Source organism: Chrysemys picta, chromosome 1 (assembly GCF_011386835.1).
Source record: "Chrysemys picta bellii isolate R12L10 chromosome 1, ASM1138683v2, whole genome shotgun sequence".
NCBI classification, from domain to species: Eukaryota; Metazoa; Chordata; order Testudines; family Emydidae; genus Chrysemys; species Chrysemys picta.
In genome coordinates, this window is record NC_088791.1 from 252,756,626 (window position 1) to 252,766,459 (window position 9,834).

The window sequence follows — 9,834 nt, forward strand, 5'->3', positions numbered from 1 at the left end:
AGCTTGTAATGTAGATGTTTGCATCCTAGAATTATATATTCTTTTAATGTGAACAGTCAAAAAGCAATAAACAGGATTATTCCCAGTGCTTTCATAGGGAAACAAGACATCACCAGCACTTGGATAATCCATTTTTATCCACTGTATGCAGGATGTTCTAGCCATTTCATTTTAAACTAATACAGTTACTTTTATTTCCCCTTTTCTGTTTTTTTTTTACTGTACTCCTTTTTTCTTAATGCATGTGCTAAAAATCCTGCCAACAAAATGTAAACAGAAATCTTAATATATAAACCATTATTTATTTCCAGCACTTATTTAAAACAAAGATGTTCCTTTGTGAGCCACAGAATCCTTTATCAGGATGAATGACAGCAGTTTTGAAAAGAGCGGAACCCGTCTTTGTTTGCTTGTCTGTAACTGAAGTAATGGCATAGAACATTAAACCAATGTCTCTTAAGAGACAAAATGCATTTTCTTTCAGGATTAATGGTCCACTGCTAGTGTGAAGAAGATTAAAACTGGGAGTCAAGAGAGGAGAAAGTCCATAGTAGGTTCTACAGTTCAGGTCTATGGAACTTGTTAGCAAACAAAGCCAAAAAGTCAAGCATTTGAGTAAACAGTTCAACATGAAATTACCCACTGAAAGCTATCAGACGTTGTGGTCAAATACATCTGCTGCACAGTTAGGCAATAGATAGAGTGATTTAGTACTGCATACAAATCAATGGGTTTCTATGTGATGGTACCAACTGAAAGGCTGGCAGCAGCAAGACGAATGCCAATCACTGAGTGTCACTTCTTCATTTACATCACATTGGTATTCAGACAGCAGCAGACAACCCCCAAAGTGAATTTTATTGCTCAGAGAAAGTCAATATTTTACAATAACTGTAGGCATTCTGAAGCAGTGATTTAAAAGACTACTTTGTGCAGACCATTTACTTCTTTATACACATGTATATTGCTATTCATTGCCACGGATACCTACAACCAGAGTAATTTTGTGAGACTTCTTAATCTTAAACACTTAGTCTTTTACAAAGTAAACTGCCAATGTTTAGTTTAGTTAGCAAAACTGAGTTATTAGAAAGCTCCTTTGGCTTCCCTAGAACAATTATTTACTGTACATGGTTCATTTGTCTCTCTCTTTTCAATTTTCTTAAAACAACATTTCATTAGTTATTTTGCCCTGAAATTACCATCAGACAGACCAATCAGAGCATCCTATTTTCTTATGAAATATCAGTCTGGCTAAATAACTAGCTTTCCTAAAACTACAAACAGCTTTAGCAAACAGAACACCAGGAGAAGGATGTTCAGGTTTTGATTTGCAGTTTCATTGTGAGCAAGACAAAAGCCATGCTAACTTCAGTGTAAAATTTCACTGTCTTTTTCATTGTATTTTCAACTATTGAAATAGAAAAATCTTCTAGGGAAGATAGACAGACAGACATTAAATGATCTCTATGTCTTCAGAACATTTTATCATTTGGAAATACAGGATTTCCTAGGCTTGGCAAACATCCTAATTATATGCTTCCCCATATTCCAGAAATTCAGGGTTGTCTTGAGCCTGGTCTTGCAACTTTTACTCACATTGTGTAGACCTTACTAATGTAATTAATTCTGTTGTCCAGAATGGAACTACTAGTCTACAGAGTGCAGGATTGGGCCCTCTCTCTCTCTCCTTATTCTACATATCTATCCAAAGTGCTTAGTTCATCCTTCCACTCTTCAAAATAATGTGTCACAATATCAATAACAATGTATCACTGGTATTGGGAAACCTTTTTACCAAGGCAGAAAGTCTACTGAAATCTGAATTCTCTTACATGGGACATATTTCCCATCTGATCTAAAATAGAAGATCTTACCTTCATCCCAATCTACATTTCAATAGATATGTCTGTACCTGCAGTATAGCAATAGAAAAGACACTAACAAGTCTTGTTTGTATGAAAATAAAGTTCTGCGATTTGTTTGTGAGGATAGGCAGAGGAGGGAGTAATTCATGGCACCTAATAATGGTGGCTCAGGAGTCTGATTATGTCAGGACTCGGTTCCTCAAAAAGACCAACCAATATAATTGATCTTGTAACATTTAAAGACTCTTCACTTCAAGTGTATTTTATTGCTGCCTGGCTACAATTATGTTGACCATAAGTGAGGCCAGCACTGGGGTTCAGAACTCTGAGGAAAATCAGTTCAGCATGTAACCACTTCACTCCTAATGGCAGAAGTTGCATAGGAAATTAATTTTCAGGATCACATTAAGTCAGGCAGCAGAAACTATTGTGTGCTTCAGTTGGATAAAATTGCTATAGCTGCTGGAGAGATGAGTGTCAGTAATGATATTTATTAAACAAAATGAATAATGTTTGGAAGCCATGGAAACCAGAGAACTAGAACTGGGAAGATGCATTAAGTGCAAAGGTCACCAAGAGCTTTTTAAGACAATCCAGGGATTTAAAGAACAAGAATAGATTAGATGATTTGTAAGCATTTTTATCTGTCTTCATTTTCCTACAAGTCTAGTGAAATAAATAAAGTACCAAAATGTATAATCACAGAAACAAACTTCCAAACTTACTGTAGTGTAATAGCTCCATCCTATTTATGTCTGTCAGTCAAGACTCCACTCTTTATATGCCTAAAATACCAACATTTAAAATACAGATAATGTAATACAGAATAAAGTAAAAAAAAGGACCACAGAGAGAAAACATGTTAAGTCTGGAATACAAATTTGCACAGAATGCTTATGAGGAAAAGAAATGTGGCAGATTATAAATGCACAGCTAAGGAAAGAAAATCTTAACTGCTTGTGACGTTTGATAGAAAGAAAAAAAAGAAAAAAGAAAAAGTGAATGGAGCAAAGCAAAGGTATACAGAATAGGTTGGTTCTGAATAACAACAATTTGTTCTTAAATAGTACTATGGCCCCAATTTTACAAAAACATACACAGATGCTTAACCTTATACCCTGTGTAAAGTTAAGCATATGTGTAAGTCGGGGCAGTGGCCTTAGTGAGAGGAAGGAGGAGGAAGAAGGAAGAGATTAAAAAAATATGAGCTGTTATACGTTTTAAAAAAGATCAACAAAACAATCATAGTATTGGATGTGTAGGAAAAAAGTTAAGCAAAAGTTAAAGGCCAAAGAAATGAGTCTCAGATTTAGCTAAAATAATCCTTTAAATTGAAAAAATAATGCTAGATTACACACTTTCAAGAACAAAAAAATGGCCACACTTGTAATGGGTCTAACCAATGGGTCATCTAGCCCAGTAACCTGTCTTCTGACAGTGGCCAATGCCAGATGCTTCAGAGGTAGTAAGCAGAACAGGACAACTTATCGAGTGATCCAGCCCCTGCCATCCAGCCCCAGCTACTAGCAGTCAGAGCTTCAGGCACACCTGAAAATCTTGGCTAATACGCATTCATGGACCTAGCCTCCATGAAATTATCTAATTTTTCTTTGAAATCAGTTATACTTTTCTCCTTCACAACATCCCTTGGCAACGAGTTCCACAGGTTGACTGTGTGTTGTTTGAAGAAGTACTTTCTTATGTTTGTTTAAAACCTGCTATATATTAATTTCATTGGGTGACCTCTGGTTGGTGTGTTATATAAAGGGGTAAATAACACTTCCTTATTCAATTTCTCCACACCATTCATGATTTTATAGACCTCTATCGTATCCCCCTTAGTCATCTCTGTTTTAAGATGAATAGTCCCAGTCTTTTTCATCTCACCTCATATGGAAGTTGCTCCATACCCCTAAATAATTTTGTTGCCCTTTTCTGTATTTTTTCCAATTCTAATATTTTTGAGTTGGGGTGACCAAAACTGAAGGCAATAGTCAAGATGTGGGCTACCATGGATTAATATAGTGGCATTATGATAATTTCTGTTTTATTATATATCCTTTTCTTAATGGTTCCTAACGCTGTGTTAGTTTTTTTTATTGCCACTGCACATTGAGTATATGTTTTTCAGAGAACTATCCATAATGACTCCAAGATCTTCTTCTTGAGTATTAACATCTAATTTAGATATCATTATTTTGTAGTTATTGTTGGGATTATGTTTTCCAGTGTGCATTGTTACACTTATTAACACTGAATTTCTCCTGCCATTTTGTTGCCAAGTCACACGGTTTGTGAGATCCCTTTCCAATTCTTCATAGTCTACTTTGGACTTAACTAACTTGAGTAATTTAGTAGCATCTTTAGTTTTTGCCATCTCATTGTTTACCACCTTCTCCAGATCATTTATGAATATGTTGAACAGCACAGGTCCTGGCATAGATCCTTGGTGAATCCCTCTACTTAACTCTTTCCATTGTGAAAACTAACCATTTATTCCTTCCCTTTGTTTCCTATCTTTTAACCAGTTACTGATCCATGAGAGGATCTTCCCTCTTATCCCATGTCTGCTTACTTTGCTTAAGACCTTATTAAAGGCTTTCTGAAAGTCCAACAACACTATATCAACTGAATCACCCTTGTTCACGTGCCTGTTGACACCCCCACAAAATTTTATTTGGCATGATTTTCCTTTACAAAAGCTGTGTTGACTCTTCTACACATGTAATGTTTATTTACAGGTCTGATAATTCCATTCTTTGTGTCATCTGGTACAGAAGCTGATTTAAGCGATAGGTTTTGTACTACAGAAGTAGTTCTGCAATTTCATCTTTGAGTTCCGTCAGAACTCTGGGGTGAATACTATCTGGTCCTGGAGACTTCTTATTGTTTAATTTAGCAATTTTGTTCTAAAACCTCCTCTATTGACACCTTAATCTGGGACAGTTCCTCAGATTTGTCATTTAAAATGAAGGTCTCAGGTGTGGGAATCTCTCTCACATCCTTTCCAATGAAGACCAATGCATAGAATTCATTTAGCATTTCCACCACAGCCTTGTCTTCCTTGAGTGCTCCTTTAGCACCTGGATCAACCAAACAATACATTACTGCCAAACAATACATCCTGCCAAACAATACATTACATTTTAAACATCGCAATACATTCTGTAGTCCTTTCAAAATATAAAGGGAACTAAATGGACAAATTCATGCACTAAATCTTTTTTTCTACAAAGTTCCCGTTATTCAGCAATTCCTAACTTAGAAAATAGATGGCTATTATTTTGGGAGAAATTTTTCACATACTTTTATAGTGAACATAGTACTCATCACACTCAAATAGCAGGATCTAAATTATAGGGATACTATTGATGTACACTTTGTCTTCAGAAATGCAAGTTTAAATTTAAAATTACAAATGAAAGTGACTGAGGAAAACAAAGAACTGTGAGATAAAAAAGCAATTACTCTATTTCAGATTCTTTATGTAGCAAAAGAGAAAAAGAAGATAATGTTATTTCTAGCCTGAGCACTCAAATTAAAATGCCATCTACCTGTGTTTCATTTGAGGCCATATGACATTACAGGGTGCAAATACAGTTAGAGCTAATCAAGCACACCTATTATCTAATGTATCTGACAGCTCTCTAAGATATTAGAAGTGATTCACTTCATCCATTAGTGGGAACATCATAAGGGTGCAAATGTCTTTTAATACTCAACTTCCATAAATAGGCCATCTGTTATCTGTTAGATCAATATGAATAAGAGTTGAAATAAGGCCAGGATCTTTTTTATTTGTTAACTGGAACATCCTTCAGTATTCTTGGAATTATTTATTTAGTCAGTTCACTTTCAACAACTCAGAGTATATCCCACGTTTATATGGCATATCCCATTTCCTGGACATCTTTACCCTGTAATATACTCAGTACCGCACTGTACCCAATCCTGGTCCACACGTAACCAAGAAGATGTATGTGTGGCTGGGGAGGCAGATAGAGGTTGCGTGCTTGTTAAGAAGCAGTGGGAGTCTTCATAGCTAATTATATTTTTCATGTGTAAACTGTAATAAATGTAATACATTATAGAGTTGAGATGATGCTGCTGCTGCTGATGAAGATGAGAAATTCATGATTAAGGTCTTTCTTGAGACAATTGTATTGTGGCAATTTATTTAGTCAAATGTATTTTGTAGCTTATCTTTTGGAGAGAATGACAATCAGTGAATTTGACATTATGAAAAAGTAACTCTAAGTCAAATATTAATATATTGGTAACGTGGCACATATGTGGATAAGCATTTCCCATAGAAGTTATGAAGAGAATTAAATGCAAATAATTTCAGTCCTCAGTTTCCCTTTAGTTTCAATAGGAGATTAGCCAGTACATAGACCAAATTTGGACCTGTTGTGAATGCAGTTTTAAGCTGGAGATTTTAAACACACAGGCTTCAGGAAATTCGGTGTTCCCACAGCAACTGGAACTTGCCCCCTGCCTTCTAGTATTTTGTATTATTGTCTTTGGTGTTAAGCTAATGCCATAGGGCCTAGCATTGAGTCTACTTTTGCAAGGAGACCCACACTCAAAGAGCCTTCTACCCACACTGCTGAAGGCTGCATACCTGGGGAGACAAATCCCCAGCCATTGAGAAAAACAGGAGTGGAACTTCACCTGAGATGCCCAATCCTGAAGTGTGGAGGAAGAAAGGACACCCTGACTCACAAGACCTTTTCTTTCCCCACAACCTCTCTCCAGGTACCATTCCTCTAGGACTTTACCCTCAAATCCTTAGGGTCCCTCAGTTCTTCTGATAACTAGATAGAAGACTTCACCCATCCTCTCCATATCTTCTGGACAGCTCCATCCTTCAGGGGATGACCAAGGAGGCCTCTCTATCACTTCCCAGTTCAATAGAGAAAAGGAAGCTCCTGGAAGTTCCTTACAATCTACAGTGCAGGACAGAGCTCACACAGTGCCAGACAGGCTGGCAACATTACCTTTCATAGACTTGCCCCTCATGGGGACTATCCTTGTCCCCATGAGTAGGCTGTCCCACAGCCCAAAGTATACTCTGTCAATATCAGGTGAATTTCCCTTTGGAGTCTAGGCGACCCATCCAAGTTAGGGGGATGACAGTAGCTTTGAAAAACCTCACCTAAGCCTTTAAAAGGCAATAACATCAATACATTTTGATTTTTTTCTTAACTCATAATTTATTTCCATCAAAAATCACATTAAAAAGGCCTTTAATTAATTCTTTTGTAGAGTGTCAGAGTGGGTGATCTTTTTTCTTTTATTGTGCTGATGATTTTTTGGCTCTGTATATCATATTATATGATTTATATATGCTCAGAATAGAACAATGTCCTGTTAGATTCTATGCTTCCCATGTTTAGGGAGTGGCTTGATTGTAAAATGGGCACATATTAGTAACTTTCCTGTGCCTGGGGTAGTTGTTTTTTGCTGTTGTTGTTGTTGTTGTTGTTTTTTCACACAGAAGAGAGAGGTCATTGTCCTAATCAGCACCGTTTTTTGGGAAAATGTTCTTCTCCACTAATTGAATTGAATCTTATGGCTATGACCCCAGCATTTTGCTGTCTTTGTAATGGAAGCACCAGCTTGCTAAACGTGTTCCTGATACAAGTATGAATCTCATCCCATTCTGTGGCCTTCTACTTCCATTTGTTCTGGAGAGATTTCCTGGCCTCCTGGGTGAATTCCATTGAACAACAATGTGTTCCGATAAAAATTACTTACTTGCAGGATGGATGGAGTTTTGTGCATCCAAGGTTCTGGAGAAAATGTAACAGCATAGATCAGAGAACTAACTGGGTAAAGAGAAAGAGGAACTGCAGGGGTAAGAAAAATTGGATTCCCTTCTTCATTAGTTATGCATAGGTACTTTTGGTGCTCTCTGCTCCTTCTTGTATCCTTTTATTTAGGAGACTCATTTTGACGTACTGGTTAAGGGGACCAGTCTTAATATCAGTTACAGCTACCTGACATCTGTTACAAAAATATAATTTTCCCCATTATTATTAAGCAACCTGCACAGGCTGGACCTTATTAATCCTATGATAGACTCTCAACAGTAACATATTTATTTGAAACAGAGGGTCCTGTGGCACCTTTAAGACTAACAGAAGTATTGGAGGATAAGCTTTCGTGGGTGAATGCCCACTTCATCAGTCTTGCGTCTGATGAAGTGGGCATTCACCCACGAAAACTTATGCTCCAATACTTCTGTTAGTCTTAAAGGTGCCACAGGACCCTCTGTTGCTTTTTACAGATTCAGACTAACACGGCTACCCCTCTGATATTTCTTTGTGAGATTGAAGCTTGATTATCATCATGACCCCTCTCAAACTTGCAGCTTGCTCAGAGTGTAGTAGCAGGATTGCTAAGAGGTTGAGCAAATATGATCATGGAGAATTTGCTACTCCGCTCAGCTCCAGCATGTTTAGGCCTGCCCACTTTTTATGAGCCCTTGTCAGCATCCTCAGCTGGAAGACTCTGCCTTCTGAACAGGCTTATTTGGGGCAACACAGGCCCTTTCCCCAGTGCAGACTTTGATTTCTGTCTAATTAGGGATGGAATATGTACAGCACATTATACATAACCTCCACGTTACATTTCAATAAGAAAATGTTAAAGACCTTGGGACAGCTCTTCAACTGATGTAAATCATCGTGGTTCCATTGGCTTTAACAGAGCTATGTTACTTTACATTAGAGGATATGGCCCTTGTGTTGTTCATCCAAAGAACTTCCCTTGAATAAATGATTGAAATTAAAACTCATAAGAACATAAGAATGGCCATACTAGGTCAGACCAATAGTCCACCTAGCCCAATATCCTGTCTTCTGACAGTGGTCAATCCCAGGTGCTTCAGAGGGAATGAACAGAACCGGTAATCATGGAGTAATCTATCCCCTGCTATCAACGCCCAGCTTCTAGCAATGAGAGACTAGAGATACTCAGAGCAAGGGCTTGCATCCCTGACCATCTTGGATAATAGCCTGATGGACCTATCCTCTGTGAACTTATCTAGTTCTTTTTTCAATCCCGTTATAATTTTGGCATTCACAACATTGCCTGGCAATGAGTTCCACAGGTTGACTGTGCATTGTGTGAAGAAGTACTTCCTTTTGTTTGTTTTAAACCTGTTGCCTATTAATTTCATTGAGTGACTCCTTGTTCTTATGTTAAGTGAAGGAGTAAATAACACTTCCTTATTCACTTTCTCCACACCAGTCATGATTTTACAGACCCCTATCATATCCCCTTTTTGTTGTGTCTTTTCCAAGCTAAAAAAGTCCTAGTCTTTTTAATCTCTCCTTATATGGAAGCTGTTCCATACAATCATTTGTGTTGACCTTCTTTGTATCTTTTCCAATTCTATTTTTTTTTAAGATGGTGTGACCAAAACTGAAGGCAGCATTCAAGATGTGGGTGTACCAGGAATTTATATCGTGGCATTATGATATTTTCTGTCTTATTATCTATCTTTTTCCTAATGGTTTCTTACATTCTGTTAGCTTCTTTGACTGCTGATACACACTGGGCAGATGCTTTCAAAGAACTATCCACAATAACACCAAGATCTCTTTCTTGAGTGGTAGCAGCTAATTTATATCCCATCATTTTGTATATAGAGTTTGGATTATGTTTTCCAATGTGCACTACTTTGCATTAATTGACATTGAATTAAATCTGCCATTTTGTTGCCCAGCCATCCAGTTTGGTGAGATCCCTTTGTAACTTTTCACCATTTACTTTGGACTTAACTATTTTAGGTAATTTAGTATCATCTACAAATTTTGCCAGCTCATTGGTTACCCCTTTTCCCAGACTATTTATGAATATGTTGAACAGCACTAGCCCCACTACAGATTCCTGGGGGACATTACTATATACTTCTCCCCATTCTGAAAACTGACTACTTATTCCTACCTTTTGTTTC